This window comes from Mastomys coucha, unplaced genomic scaffold (assembly GCF_008632895.1).
Source record: "Mastomys coucha isolate ucsf_1 unplaced genomic scaffold, UCSF_Mcou_1 pScaffold13, whole genome shotgun sequence".
Classification (NCBI taxonomy): Eukaryota; Metazoa; Chordata; class Mammalia; order Rodentia; family Muridae; genus Mastomys; species Mastomys coucha.
In genome coordinates, this window is record NW_022196895.1 from 62,765,586 (window position 1) to 62,782,843 (window position 17,258).

Genomic DNA, 17,258 nt, shown 5'->3' on the forward strand with positions numbered 1-17,258 from the left:
TTCCCTGATGCGATGGGCCCTACCTGTAAATTAAGGTAAAATAAACCTTTCCTTTCTCAAGCTGATTTGGTAAGGCATTTTGCCACAAGAACAAAAGTATCAAAAGTAACACACACACACACACACAAACACACACACACACACACACACACACACACTCTTCAGGTATTCTTCTTATGAAAAGCTTTTACTACAACCCAGAACATAATCAGTTGCCAGAGCATGCCCATTCAACTGCTGGCTCAAACTTTATTCAGTGATGACTGGTAATGAGATTGCAGCTTCAGCACTAATGTCTCCTTTGATTCCCTAGTGCTTAGCTTTCCACATATCCCTCTTTTAAGTTTGAGGGGAGGGGAATGAGAAAAATCTAAATATTATACATGTGATTTTTTAAAACAAAAACAAAAGCAAAGGAAATAATCACCTGTCAAATTATTTGAGTCTGAAGAAAAAACTTAAGGCACTCCAGTTCAGATGCATCATATGAATGCATTTTCTTATTTATAAGTAACATTAACAGTGGAATAAGAACAGAAAATAAAGCAATTATGTCTTACAGGCCAGTGGCACTAGCCCCTGACATTTGCTCTAATAAGGAAAATGCAATGTATAGTTTCCAATGAAGACTTCAGAGATGCTGAACCCAAATGTACAATTAAAATGTACATTTTCTAGCTATGTTGTCTTCCAGAGGTTGCACTGGACCCAGAGTGGGGCCTGACGTTATCTCCAAATTAGATCCAGCAGCATGTTGTAGGTTTCACGAGTCTGCTGCAAAAACTGCAGGGACAGTGTGGGGCCCTGATTTGACTTTCGCTATCACCAAGGATCACGGGAAACTACCAGAACTCACAGCTGTCCATGCAGGGAGAAACCTCAGATGACATAGGTCAATACCTGACCCTCAGAGGAAGACCTGAGATAGACTCACTGATCCTAAATTCCAGGCTCATAGAGAGAAAGATGTCAACTCTGCTAGGATATAGTCTTCTACTGAACATTGCAAGCACCACTAACTGAAAGATAAGAGGGGACTTGAATTTTAGAAAGAAGAAAGGGATAAGGAAAAATCCAAGCAATGAGCTAACTCCAGGTGCAGAAGTCCCAGCACAAAAGGGGAAAAAAAAAGACAATATGTGTACTCCACAAATCACTAACCTCTTAATAATTGCATCTAATGATTACTTTGAAGAAATTGGAGACAATGAATTAAAAGATGATTATGAGTATGTTCAATAATTTCAAATAGAAGATTTTAAGAGAACAAAATCAGGTGAATGACACAGGAAGTCACCCAAATAAGTGAAGACAGTCTTAGAACTGACGGATTAGAGCCTGAACTGAGCTCAATGAGCCAAGTAAAACCCTGAGTTCAAAACCTCACTGATAGAATGGATGAGTAGGGAATGGAGAATCAGGGATGCAGGGCAGAGAGGAGGAATTGGATTGCTCAGTAAAGGTCAATAATAAATTCTAAAAGAAACATGAGGAGAAAGCTGAGGAGTCTGGAAATCCAGGATAAGACCTAACCTTCAGACTATGGACAAAGAAGGAGAAGACCATATCAAAGGCATAAAGAATATTTTCAAGATAATCATAAGAGAAACCACCCAAGTCTATAGGAAGAGATGCTCACCTACTTGCAAAAAGCCTACAAAACTCCTAATAGACAGGACCAGAAAGGAAACTCCCATCACACATTATAAGTGAACATTGAAAACAATAAGGAAAAATATTTAAAGCCACAAAAGACAGGGGTCCAGAGAAACTTTTAAAAGCAAGAGGATCTGGGAAGTTATATTCCAAGTTGAGAAAGACCCCAAATTGTTAACCGTGACCTAACAAAACTATTTATTGAAATGGAAGGAGAATATAAAAAACTTTAAGGAGAAGTATACATTTTCTTTGGTAAAAACTGATTCAAGGGATCTGTGGCCACCAAGCCTGATCTACAGAGGATACTGCAAGGAATACTTTGGTTGAAGACAAAGACAAAGATATGCAAATAGGTACTGGGAATAAACATTTACAGATGTTGATCAAAAGAAGTCTAAGAAAAGACCACAGAAACAAAATGAGGAAAAATTAACATTGGTTTCCACAGTGGGTGCACCAGTTTACACTCCACAAGCAACAAATAGGCATCCGCCATCACAACACCCTCACCAGCACCTGCCGTTATTTGTTTTGTTTGTTTTGTTCAGACAGCTGAATAATATCCCATGTGTACATGTAGTGCATCTTTGTTATACAGTCACCAGTTGATAGAATCCTAGGCTGTTCCCTTTCTCTGGCTAGGCTATTATAACTACAGCAGCAATGAGTGTGGATGAGCAGTTCTCTGTAATAAGAGTCCCGGACTGGAGAGATAGCTCAGCAGTTTGTGAGCACATGTTCTTGCAGAGGACACTTCTTTCCCTGCATCCTTGCCAGCATCTGCTGTCATTTGCTTTTTGATCTTGGCCATTCTGCCTAGGGCAAGATGAAACAAAGTAGCTTAAGTTTGTATTTCCCCCATGACTCAGGATGTTGAACATTTTTAAAGAGTTTCTTGGCCACTTGTGTTTTATCATTTGAGAACCCTCTGTTTGCCCTATTTTTTAAGTTGAGCTATTTGTTTTCTTGTGTTCAGCTTTTTTATTTGAATATTCTAAAACCTAACCCTCTATCAGAGGTATAGTTGGTGAATATTTTTTTTCCCATTCTGTAGGCTGTCTCTTCATTTGAATGAAGGAAACGTTTGCTATAGAGACTCTGTTCAGAAGATTCCTGTGGTCTCATTTGTCATGTGTTTGGGCTTAGTGCCCATCATACTGACCCTACATTCAAGCCTATGGTCCACAGTCCCTTCTATCAGATTTAGGGTATCATGTTTTAGGTAGAGTCTCAGTTAGGGTTTTCTATTGCTGTGAAGAGACAACATGACATCGTGACCATGGCAACACTTATAAAGGAATACATTTAATTGAAGACAGCTTACAGTTCACAAGTTTAGGTCCATTATTGCCACAAGGGAAACATGGTGTCATGCAACAAAGATGTATGCTGGAGCAGTAGCTGAGAGTTCTACATCTGGATTGGCAGGCAGCAGAGGAGTCAATGAACTACCGTGCCTGGCTTGAGATTCTGGGACCTCAAAGGCCACCCCCAGTGACATACCTGCTCCAAAAACTCCACAGTTACTCCAACAAGGCCACAACCCTTAGTCATGCCACTTCTTAGTGACCAAACATTAAAACACATGAATCCATGGGAGTCATTCCTATTCAAACCCCGACATGGTCCTTGATCTTGATTTCTAACAAGGGTCCTTGTTTGGGTGCCACGTGTTTCTGGGGCCCAGCATTAGGTGAGGTTGTTGATAGTCAGGCCTGAGGGTAGAGTGACTCTGGAAGTTCCTATCTGGAATACTAGACTCTATGAGGTTCTGAGTTGGGCTCTGTTCTGTCCTGGGTCTGAGCTGGTTAGGATGGCTCATAGTCTGGTGGGCATGTGGCTCATTTTTATAACTCTGATAGTAGCCCCTAATGTGAACATGATTGCTCTAATGGGTTGATTAAGCTCATGTTCTCTTCCTTTAGTAATATATGCACAGCTTCAGCTGAGATCACAGAGAAGCTGACATTTTAAATCCATTCATTTTGATAACTTGGCAATTTCTTTGCATGATCTTGTTACATTTTCAACCTATGATGGTCATATAAAATTAGATAAAAATACAAAAGCTTTTAAAAGTAGAGTCCTCCTTTAAGTGATTATTTCACATGACAAAAAGAACAATCCAATTCAGGAAGACTAAAGTAGAGTTAAAGAGAATATTAACTGCTCAACAAGAGAAGTACTTCTACCTAAAAGGCCCAGAGTTGGACAGGACCCAGTCCTTAGTAACATCACCATATCCGAGTGACAAATTATTTCATCTTCTTCATTTACATGATGGAAAAGTCAAATATGGCACTAGGGACTGCTATTAACATTAAAAGAAGAGGCCACCTGTCCACATGACTATGCGCTGGCACCAAGCTGAGCCCCAGGTCCAAACAGCACCCAACCTAGAACCTCATGGAGTCTAGTACTCCAGGGAGGAATTCCCAGAACCTGACATCCTCAGGCCTGACAATGAGCCACCCCACCTAGTGCTGGGCCCCAGAAACACAAGAAACACAATCCAGGACTCTTATTAGAGATCAAGACCAAGGACATCAACCTAAAACATGACACAACTAATCTGACAAAAGAGAAAGTCAGGGATAGAAGCTTGACTGTATAGCCAGCAGTGCAGGCTCTAAGACCCAAAAGTTAACAGATTAGACCACAGAAACCTCCTAGACAGTATCTGTATAGCAAATGATGGCATCATTAAAGTGAAGAAGCAGTCTACAGAATGGAAAAAAAGAATCACCAAGTATACATCTGATTGAGGGTTAGATCTTAAAGGTACTGGAAGAGAAGTTGACCCCACTGTCCAGTTAAACCAAGCTCTCATACCAAAACCACCTGCTATCACACTTGCCCGTGTGCCCGAGTGCATACCCACATACCCCTTGATTAGCCCACCCATTTCTTGCTGTCTCATTCGCTGTTACAATGTGCATTATGTGCTATGCTTCCCTTTATGTGAGTGGGTCAGAAACCTCCATCCACGTCTTAAAGCCTACTTTCCTTGGTAGCTGGTGCTCTGGCTTCCCTGTTCAGAGAAAAGGGCAGAGCATCTATGGAGGGGGTTGATCTTGCCAATTGGAAGAAAAAGATGGGTTTCTCGCACCCTTAAATGATGGAAAGACTACCCTGATGGGGTCTCTAGCATTGCTCAACCTTCCTAATGCTTTAGACTAGTCTTCCTGTCCATGCTGAGATGCTCAGCTCCTTTCTGGCAGGCGGTGGGCAGTGCTGGCAGCTACAGATCACCTCCTGGGGCTTTGCTGCTTTTCAGAGTTTGACTCTTTGGCAGAGCTCTTCACAGAGCGACTTCTTCATGTAGCTAGGGAAAAATTAACTCAATCAAAACAGTAACCACTTACTGAAAATTAGAGGGAAATGATTTAGCTGTTCTACCGAGTATGCAGTAAATATTCCATATTTTCAGTCTTTTAGCCTGTATTGTTTTTTTGGTTTTTTTTGCCTCAGCTTATGAGCATCTCAAAAGCTAACTCATTCTGAGGAAATGATCCCCATCCCTCTAAGCTTTTGTGCAGCTTGTTAAAGTGAGAGTCTGAATTATAGAGAACTGAATTCTTCAGTCCCCATTTTAGTTTATGTTCCAATATGAGAGCCAAGGAATCTGATATCACTTCAAGGAGTTTACTGGAAATTAGTTCTTCCTTTTAGGGTTCTTATTTTTTTATTCTTTCACCGAATTTCTCAGTCATCCTTGTAAGAGACCCAGCTTCAGATAAAACAGGCTAGACCCCTAATTAGAAAATTAGTCGGATGTTACTCCTGTCTTTTGCTACTGAAATGATTGACATTTCATTCTTTAAAACACATTTTTCATTTGGCTTTGGCCCCAACACCACCTTCTCTGGTGTTTCTTTTGTGTTTTTCTTTTGAGACAGAGTCATGGGTCCCAGGGTGTCTTCAGACTCTACGTAGCCAATGCTGGCTTTGGCCTCCTAATCTTCCCACTTCCATTTTCCTGAACTGTAATGATTTTTACCACTGTCTCTGTTAACTCTATGCTCATTACCCAGTCACTGTTCATTAAGCCCTTAGATTGTATTTTGTTTTATTACATTTGCTTGTTTATTTATTAGTTGTTTACCTGTTTACTGCATAGTCGAGGAAGCACGTACAGCACCGTGTGCATGTGGTGGTCAGATGACGACTTCCAGGAGTTGGGTTTCTTCTTCCACCACGTGTGTCATGGACAGTGAAGTCATCAGGCCTGGCTGCAAAGTGCCTTAACACACTGAGCTGTCTCAGTGGTCTTTAAAATATGCTTCTACCAAGCCAGTCTACCTGCTTTCCTTGCTTCGGTCTTTCTGTTTTCCATTTGGATGCACTTTTCAAGTTTCTGTTAAGCTCTTACCCTAACCAATTCCCATTCTAGGCTCTTGGAATTCATCACTGAAGAAAATGAAATCCTTTGTACTCTCCCAATATTCGGTGTTCATGAATGGAGGGAAACAAAAAAAAAAACATGATACCTTGGTGATCAGTGTGATCTGTACATTGTTTTGAGAAAGGCAGTGAGCAACAAAAGTGCTCACTGGTGGCCTTGTGATTTTGAAAAAAGGTTTCCCTGGGTAACCTTTAATGAGGATTTATCTCAACAAAACTTGAGGGGCTGAGGGAGTCCGCTGTATGCATACTTAGAGCATAGTTTTCCTGAAAGCAATGCGAAAATTCTCAAAGTGGGCATGGTCTGGTCTGTCTAATGCAATCAGGCCGACCTGTAGACTTGCTGCTGCTTCTCAAAAGTAAAAAAGGGAGAGAAATGGTGCAGCACGATGACCGGTTCAAACAAACCCTTAGAGGCTGTTCTGTTGAAAGTAAGCCATCAATGATCAGGCTTAAAAACAAGGGTGTTTCTAACAGTTGATATAATTGGGTTTAGTCATAAGGGAATAACAAAAAGAGGCACACGTTTTATCATTAAGGTCAACACTCTATGCTGATGGTCTGAAGTGTAAAATGGAAAAACCAGTGGCGACCAAGGAGTTCTGATTAATTGAAAAGATCCAGGTGTCAATGCTTGATATGGAGAAAGCCCCAAGGCCAACAGTTTTGTAAAAGAATGGGGTTCAAGACAGATTGGTAATTTTAGGATTTCTTTGGGAAATCTAAGTATAGAAGTTCAGAACAGAACTGGGCACACCAGTCTGTTGTTAGGCAAAGCTGTCAAATGTGAGAGCTTCTAAAACAGCACTGGTGTCTCAATGCTTCAAGACCTTTAAGATTCTCAACTGAGTGAGCACAGCTAGCGTGTGAAGTGCTGAGCTGTGGAAGATTCAGTGAGTGTTCTGGGGGAGCAGCAAAAGAAAGGGATGTTTTGAAACAGGAGGCAGAGCCAGGGGAAACGAAGCACACACACACAGTTTAGATATTGATCAATGCTGCTGGCTGTGAAGATTCTGGTTATGGCAGCAGGAGCAGTTGCAGTACAACTCCCTAGGAGACTATAGACAAAAGACATCATGCTTCAAGATACACCAAGTGATCGTTCAAGTGATGGTTGACTCTTCTCTCTCTCTCTCTCTATATATATATATGTGTGTGTGTGTGTGTGTGTGTGTGTGTGTGTCCCACAGGTATTTGAGGTTAAACAGTTTCTCAAAAAGCCTACTAAACCAAAGAAGCCAATCCCATCCTGTCTTCCTATATTTCCTGAATATTATGGCCCCATAGAAACTGGACTTCTCTTTACACCTCCCTAAAGTGCATCTCAAAACTCATAGTCTCATGTGCCAGCCTTTATGTACTTAACCTCTATTCACAAACCTTACCGATTTAATTCAAATTTTGAATGAAAGTGCAAATTACTAAAGTTTGGAGCTTTTGTTACAGGATCAAGAATGGAAGAGAAAACAAACAGGAAGGGCAGAAAGAAAACAGAAAGGAGTAGATCCTTACGTCTTTAAAAATGTATAATCATAGATGAAAATCAAACATAAATTAATTGATTTCACTGTAGCCTATTGATGCATAACTGTGTCGTGCCAATTCCACTTGAACTGGAAAAGGAAATGGAAAATGGAAAAGAGGGGCTTGATTTCAAACCCTTTCCACAAGAGCATTACCCTGCTCTGACACCAGCTAAAGACACACTAGAAAAAGGAAACCATGGACATTTGCCCTGATAAACACAAACATGAAAATTCTCCAGCAAATGCTAGCTGATAGAATTAGCCAGACAGCGAAAAGGTTCTTCCCCATTATCAAGCTGTGTTTTTGAAGTGATTAGAAAACAGGTGAAGAGTTCAAGACATATGAATAAGGAAGACTTCCGAAGTACAGGTCATAAAGCCAGGAACAAAGAGTGCTCCATCAATATAGAAGCCTCTACACAGCAAAGGGAAAATCAGCTGCACAGGGTACTGCTTAGAAAAATGAAAGAGAAATTTACCACCAACATCTGACTGGAATCAAATATCCAGCACATATTAAAAAGCTAAAAATCTTCAACAACAAAAGCCCAAATAATTCAACTTAAACTCTGCTATGCTTGCAGACAGGAATCTAGCATAACTGTCCTTTGAGAGGCTCCGCCGAGCAGCTGATTGTAACAGATGCAGAGACCCACAGCCAGCCAAGCATTAAACCAAGCTCGGAAAGTCTTGTGGAAGAGTTAGGGAAAGGATTGAGGAACCTGGAGGGGATAGGGACTCCAGAAGAAGACCAACAGTCAATTAATTTAGACCCTTTGGAGGCACCCAGAGACTGAACCACCAAACAAAGAGCATGCAGGGGCTGGACCTAGGCCCCCTGCACATCTGCAGCAGATGTGCAGCTTGGTCTTCATGAGGTTCCCCCAACAACTGGAGCAGGAGTTCTCCATGTCTCTGTTGTCAGCTTATAGATCCTGTTCGTCTAACTGGGCTGCCTCAGTGGGAGAGGATGTGTCCTGCAGTGACTTGAGGGGCCAGGGTGGGTTGATACCCAGAGGGTCCTCCCCCTTTTGAGAAGTGAAGGGGAGGTGAGGAGGGCTTTGGGGCCATGTGAGGGGATAACTGGGAGGAGAGTGGGGGTTGCAGGATATTAAAGGGAATAAATAAATTAATTAATGGAAAAAACAACCAGAAATATCAATAGGTGCTTCTCAAAGAAACAACACAAGTGACCAATAAGCGTGTAAAAAATATTCCATGTCACTTAGTCATGATGGAGATGCAAATTAAAACTAGAGCATCATCCCACCCAAGTCAGATGGTTATTGTCAAAACAAACAAACAAACAAACAAACAAACAAACAACGGAATAAAAACAAGTGCTGGCAAGGACACAGGAAAAAAGGAACTTGTTCTCACAGTTAGAAGGAATGCAAAGTTAGTGCCGCCATTATAAAGGTGAATATAGGGGCTCCCCAAAATACCCAAATACTACGAACATGTGATTCAGCTTTCCCCGTCCTGGACATATTTCTAAAAGAGATAAAATAGCACACTAAAGAAATATCTGCGTTCTCATGATTATAGCCCAATAACTAAGTTATGCAATCAACTGAGGCATTTTTCTTAGCAGATGAATGAATAAAATGCAGAATTTGTGCACAACAGAATATTATTCAGCCACAAAAAAAGAAAGAAATACAATAATTTTACAAAAATAAATTGGAGCTAGTGGATGACATAGTAAGTAAATAAACCATGAAAAGAAAGACAAATTCAGGATGTTGCCACTCAGATGTGAAAGCTACAAAGGTAACTTCAGTGAAGGGAGACGAAAAGTGATTCCTGGGGCCAGGAAGAGAGATGGATGAGGGGAGGAATAGGCAGCAGATATTACAGGAAGTTGGAGAAGAGGAGTAAGTGCCCATGATCTGCTGGTGCAGTAGGGGAAAGTAACGCCAAGAAGCTTGGGATGTTTACTGAAGAGATGGTATCTGAGATGGAAAGGTCAACCATCCTGATCTGATCATTACACATTGTCCATATCTATTGAATATTACATAGTCAGTATGTAATTTTGTTCCAGTCATATGCACAATTATGCTACTATCATGCTACTTATAAATAAAATATAAACTATGTGTGATTTTAGATGAAATCTACAGGATAGTGGGATACTTACAGAAAATCAGAATGTGTCATTAGTAGTGATACTTTCTTGGTGTGTGTTGTGTTGTATGTGTATGTGTTGTGTTGTATGTGTGTGTTGTGTTGAATGTGTATTGTGTTGTGTGTGTGCTATGTGTGTTGTGTTGTATTCTATGTGCGTGTTGTGTTGTGTTATATGTGTGTGTTGTGTTGAATGTATGTTGTGTTGAATGTGTGTTGTGTTGGTATTGTGTTATGTTGTGTTGTATGTGTTGTATTGTATATGTATGTGTTGTGTTGTATGTGTATGTTGTGTTGTATGTGTATGTTGTGTTGTATGTGTATGTTGTATGTTGTGTTGCATGTGTGTGTTGTGTGTTGTGTTGTATGTGTGTGTTGTGTTAAATGTGTGTTGTGTTGTGTATGTTATATTGTGTTGTATGTGTGTTGTTTTGTATGTGTGGGTGTGTGGTCTGTACTTATCAGTGTATGCACACATGTGTGTGTTGTGTTGTATGTGTGTTCTGTTGTATATGTGGGTGTGTGGTCTATACTTATCAATGTATGCACACATGTATGTGCATGTGGGTGCACATGAATATATAGAGGCCTAAGGTCACCATTGCGAGTCATTCCTCAATCTCCACCTTCATTTTTTGAGCTAGGATCTCTCTTTGAACATCAAGCTCATGGGTTTGATGGTATCTGTTAGTCAATGAGTTTCAGGAGTCTGTCTGTCTGCCTGTGCTACTTCCATGCTACGGATGCAGGAACCCACCACCACTCCTACTTTATGTGGTTTCTAGGGCTCTGAGGGACTCACTTCCTCTTGCTTGTACTGCGGGTACCTTACTTACTAAGCCAGTCCCCACTCTAGTAATTATTATTAATTTTGAAAATTCAATATACAAGCTAGGTACACTTAAATTCATAGCAAACAAAAATTTAATTGTTTTTTCTCTAGTGCAATTATGACCAAATTTATTCTTTTCACTTTGAGGTTATGATCCATGGTGATGAGCACCTCACAGTGGAGTGTCTCATGTTGTACAATGTTAGGTTTAGTATTAAACTATGTCATTCATTTGTGATGCAGCCCCTAGCCAGACCTCACTTCAGAAATCACTAGCTAAGCTGCTGGAATTTTCTTCTTGGCATTATATTTGAGGATCTTCCAAGTGTCTCTTGACAGTGAAGACACTTCATAATTATAACTTGGTGATTATTAATTTAGCTAACCAGGGCCAAATGTGACAATTTCTGTCTTAGAACAAAACTTGTCTCTATCTCTTCAGTGGTAGCATTAGAGGGCATTAGGAATTCTTTTTGTTACATCAAATACAGACTTTTGGTTTCCTGCTGGCTAAGAACATTAACAAAAAACAAATGCATTGGATCTATTCATCAATGAATGCATGAAAAGAGGACGCTGGCCTGATCTATGAAGCAGAACATCAAAGCATATACTAAACCCACCAGTTAACAGCAGATGTTAATGAAGTGCTGAAATATCCTGGCTTCCTACCAGATTCTATTCACATCTCAAATGGATGTTTTTGCAATATTCAAATTTCCTGCATATTTAAAAAAACTTATTACAAATAAAAGGTTTGCTTTTTCTTATCCCACCTCTTAGAAGCAAGAGAGATGGTGAGAACAGATTTGAGTGATCACTGGCTAGAAGCACTGGGTAATTGGGACATTCATGTCCCTACCACTGTTTCAGCTCTTTTAGGATCAACAGTCAGAAAATCCATTGAGCACACTGGTCTTAGTTAGGGTTTCATTGCTGTGAAGAGACACCATGAGCAAGGCAACTGTTACAAGGGACAACATTTAATTGGGGTTAATTCAGAGGTTTAGTCCATTATTGTCATGGCAGAAGTATGGCAGTGTCCTGGCAGACACAGTGTTGTAGAAGGAGCTGAGAATTCTACATCTTGTTCCAAGGGCAAGCAGGAGAAGACTGGCACCCCCAGGCAGCTAGGAGGAAGCTCTCTCAAAGCCCACCTCCACAGTGACACACCTACTTCAACAAGACCACACCTATTCCACAAGGCCACACCTCCTAGTAGTTCCACTCACTGGACCAAGCATATTGAAATTACCACAATGTTTTGATTAGTCACTGTTATATGGCTTCCCATAGTAAGAAGCCCTAGACTTGATCTAGACTAGCCAGACATCGAAATTCCCAAATGTCTGTGACAACATGAGATAACCATTAGGATCCTCATTTCCAAGATTAGGAAAATGAAGCCCAGAGTGCAAGGGATCTTGGGATGTGAACCAATAGTTCAGAGAGATGCTCTTTCTCTCCTTTCAGACACAGCTGGGGCATAACTTAGCAACATCAACTTAGATAATAATCATTTTTATGTTAACATTTAAAATTCATGGCATGAAGGTTAATGAGCATTGGTTCTAAAATATGCTAATCGATTGTTTTATTTTTGGTGCACTCTCTAATTAGCCTTTTATGACATTGGACTTGATACTGCAAATTTCAAAAACAATTTGTATTATTGATGGTAAAGAATTGTCTGATGAGAGTTTATGTGTGCCCCCGCTGTATCTATTATATCTAAGTGCATTCATTCATAACAAAAGTCAACCCCAAATTAAATTATCATATGTACATAATCCAAATCTCAACATGTTGATCAACATGTGCAGCTAGTAGTGTATCTATTTACTTAAATTCAAAATAATAAGTATTATTATGCTAATTTTAGTACCTGTATATAACATCCACTGCTTTTTGGAATCTCTACATCCTTAATCTTACTTAATTTTTGTTCCTTTAAGATATGAATCAGGCAAGCATTCTGGTGTAGAGTTAATGATGAAGAAATGAAAAAGCAAAGTCATACACTGAAAAGAGTACATTTCATTGCTCAGTCTCTGTGACTGGGAGAAGAAGGTTTATTTGCAGAGAGGGATGGGAGCCAAACACTGCTCCTGCTGCTTCTGAGTAGACAAGAGAGTTTCTCTGAGTCTACGTAGACATTGTAGCATTGATATTTAAGATCTGCTCGCAGGCTCTGAGTGCAGCTCAATGACAGACCCCCTCCCTGGCATGTGCAAGTCCATGAGCTTAATTCCAAACATAGAAAAAAAATCTGATCTCATTTAAAACAATTCCATTAACATTTACTTTTCCCCGTCAAACTAATAGTAATACAGTAAAAGTAAACGGAGTAAATAGAAGAGTGTGTGTGGGTATTTGTGTGTATGTGTGTGTGTTTGTGTGTGTGTGTATGTGTGTATGTGTGTATGTGTGTATGTTAGACACCAGAACATTGTTGTGAGACATTTCCCCACTTCCTGTCTTTCAAAATTTTTACAATGGGATAGTAATGAAATGTTGCATAAACATTGGGGTCTTGGGGGGGGGGGTCTAAATAGATGGGATGTGGCACTGATGGCCTTTCGATTGATGTTTCCAGAAGGTGATACGGACTTTGCAACATCTTAACCTAAGGGTAGCACTTCTATAGTTAACTGTAACAACAAGGTCAAATAAGAACTATGTTGGTTCATGATCCATGTTCCATGCACTCCTTGGGAGCAACTGATCCATTTGCATTTGAAGGTAAGAGGACCGTTTGTCCTGCTGCTTTGTCCACAAATTGAATCTTTTTCAGTTATCTTTAGGCACTCTCCCCAAATGGACAGACTGACATTTTCAGTGTCCGTTTTCTCAGTGCTCCATTTAATGCTATAATTGAAATCGTAGTGATTATTTTGTGGGAAGCTTTTATTTTTCTTCTTTGGGAACAGTCCCAGGAACACGCCTGTTTGTACTTTAAACTGACTGACTTGGGTGAATTTTCTTTATTCCTTCATCCCTTTTCTGATGCTATGATAGGGACCCATGATGAAAGTCGGTTTCTGAGCCCTTGTTAACCACGCTGCATTACCTTTGCAGCAAGCGTATGATCCTTCTACTTGCCTTTGGTTTCAAGTCGCTGTGTGTTCTACCCAGGAAGATTCTGTGATGCCAGGCAATCCATGTTCTGTGCAGCAGGCTGTGTTCATATCTCAAGCCCCTCAAAGCAAAAGACTGGGCTAAATCTGTGAACTGATGTTACCATCTACATTTATTTTCCCGGTTTACTTTTTTTTTGTCTTGTATTACCATGTTACAACAGAGCCAACTGGGTAGAAAAAATATGAACGAAGTAAGAGCATAAAGCCAGCTAAGAGGTGCTCATTAAGACTCTATAACATGTACAATATTGCTTTTAGATGGGTAGGAGAAAACTTGGAGGAAAAAATAGCCTACAGATTTAAACAGGTGTTAGAATAACACTCAATTAGTGGACTGGTAATGAGCAGGCAGGGCTCCCTTTGCCTTCATTGCCTTCTAAGCAAACAGAGAGGTTGGTTACATGATGGGGTCAACCTAATTATGGCCATGCTTACTAACTGGACCAATGCCACAGAGTCTCCCTCCAGGAACATTTCAAGAAGACACCAGATGCAAGTGAAAAGTGACAGCTATACAAAAAGGCTTCAAGACAGTCCCTTGTGACTCACTTGAACCATCCTGTACCTTCAGTCTCCACACAGAGAAATTCTGGAGCCATCAATCAGGGTGGGTTAATCGTTATTTAAAGTCTCCATTCATCCACACGTGTTTGATGGATTTATTTACTTATCTATCTATCTACCTAGTTATTTTTTGACAGTTGGGCTAACAGGACCGATCCATAGCTCGGTAAGCAATCTTTCATTCATTTCCTCTTCTTCATGCATTTTTATTTTCTTCTCCATGGGGAAGCTTATGTCCTCGCCCTGTTAGTTGATGGTCAGCTGCTTTGAGCCTGTACCGTAGACCATGTACTACCATTTACTTTTCTAGGAGATACTTCATGGGGGCGGGGAGAGGGTGTGGCAGACAGAAGGTGATGCCTTGATTTCCACTTACTAGAGACCATACGTGTTCTTTCCCTGATGCTGTGGGCAAGAAGGCTTCTCATTTGTGTGAGGTTTAGTTAGTTCAGTGTGCTTAGAGACAAGCAGCTTTCCCTTCTTTCTCTGTCATTGTATGGACCAATGAAAACTATTACAGATTACTGTTACCATCCCTAGTAAGGCCAGGATCATCTGATGTGATGTGGTGGACTTTAACCTCATTCACTTGAGCTGTGATTTTATATCTCTAGTTATTAACCATGGATTTTCGGAAGGATGGCTACAGGTTGCTATTCCCACATTCCTGTGTGTGACTCAGCTAAGCCTAATTCTTTTCCCTCTCCAATCAACCTCAGTGGCTCCATTCATCCTGCCTTGAAAAGCACCCAGTAGAGGGGGTTACAACCTAGGACTAAGCAGCCACACTGTAAGAAGGTTCAGTCCCAATTATTGACTGGATGGGACATTGAAGATTCGAAGATTCCAAGTGGAGTCTTCCTGAGAAAACATTTCCAGAGGTCAAGCACACTTTTCTCATTGATGATTTGTATTAGATGTATTTCAATCTCTGGTACATCAGACTCCATGGGAAGAAAATATGAGCATCAGATCCCTGTTTCTGAAGGAGCTTCAGTGAAATTATGGGAAACAGAACAAACAGAAGTAGTCAGGAAAGCAAGGCTGAAGTACGGACCCATTCAGGGTGTGGGAGTCAACCTGTAGTCTAAATATCATGGTTGACTACCATTTTACCTCTTTTCCCAATGTGCTCTCGTTAGACGCGGGCCTAGGGGAACACAGACACAATCTGCTTTCCCCATTGTGAAGTTTTTCATGTAATTCTCTGAAGCACAATTATCTGTCCTAAAGCTCTCTAACTGGAGCAAGCATCTCTCCACATCTGATCTATGGGACACTGTACTGTGGTGTCTTCATTTTATGCAGGTCAAGTTTCTTAAACCCCCAGATCTCCATCTCAATTCTCACCCTATAATCTCCCCTATCAAGATATGTTTATATTGCTGAGTCTAGGATTTCAACTATAAGATCATCACAATAACCTCATACCAACTCATTTGGAGAAGCTAGAACTCTAAACACTACTGAATACTAGCTAGCCATCAGAGGTCACTTGAGTAAGGACTGCTCCTCTGCAGAAAACTAGATTTATTTATTTATTTATTTATTTATTTATTTATTTATTTATTTATTTATTACTTATTCACTTTACATCCCATTCACTGCCCCCCTCCTGGTCACCCCCTCCCACAATCCTTCCCCCATCCTCCTCTCTCCACCTCTGCACAAGTGGGGGCCCTCTGGGCATCCTCCACCCTGGTACTTTAAGTCTCTGCAAGACTAGGGTACTTCCTCTCCTACTGAAGCCAGACAAGGCATCCTAGCTAGAAGAATAAATCCCACATACAGGCAACAACTTTTGGGATAGCCCCAGCTCCAGTTGTTCAGGACCCACACAAAGACCAAGTTGCCTACCTGCTACATATGCACGGGGAGGCCTAGATCCAGCCTGTGTATGTTCTTTGGTTGGTGGTTCAGTCTCTGAGGGCCCCAAGTATCCAGGTTAGTTGATTCTGTTAGTGGAGTTCCTATCCCCTTGGGGGCTAGATTTTTTTTAAAAAAAAAAACAGTATATTGGGAATTAATATCCCTAGGGAAGGTTTGGGGCACAGAATAAGTTGTGAAGAGACATTTTAAGACACTGGAGACCCACAGTGTGCTGTAAACATCTTGGGAGCTTTCTGGCACATAGCTGGTCCACAACCAGTGGATGTACTAACACTATAAACTGTTCCAGAAAAAAAATGTATGAGCATCAAGAAAGACTGGGGCCTTCCCTCTGAACGTCTGAGATGACCCCTGAAGAGAAATAAGCCAGTTTGGAAAGACCAGAGCTGCAAAGACAAGGTGTGCATATGATGGTCTTCATACTTCTTAGTCTCAGGATCTGTCAGGGTCATTGTGTGAAATAAGAAATGATAACAGAAAAAAAAAACTACCGGGGTACAACTATTGTTTTGGGCTCTGTGTCTTACTTAACTTCTGATTGCCATTAAAAACCAGTTGAGGTGATTTATAAAGTGGAAAAGGTTCAAGTTGGCTAGCTTTGGAGTTTTATAGGAGAAGACTGGCTGGCCTGCTTGTGCTGACCCTGTAGTGAGGCAGCTCTTCATGGAGAAGGCAGCTTCTGCTGGACCCAAAGCACTCACCTTATGGCCCCAGAGAGTAACAGAGAACAAGAGGCATGAACCACTGTCCTACTATCCCCTTTAAGAACACACCTTAATGACTGGACATTTTCCAATTAGGTCTCATCACCTAAGGACCCTGCTACTTTCCAGTAGCACCGTCCTGGAGAGCAAGCCTTGGCTGCATGAACCTTTGGAGAACATTCAGGGTCTAAATCTCAGCAGGCCTTGTTGGTGATATGAAACCTGACGTTCATTTTTGTTTAAAATGGAAGCATTGTAGTGTGGTCAAAACCCAGCCTTAGAACCACTCTTCATTGGACCAGCTATGTGCCAGAAGGCTCCCAGGTTGTTTCCAGCACACTGTGGGCCTCCAGTGTCTTACCATGCTGAGAATATCTCTCCATAACTTGTTCTGTGCTCTAAACCTTCC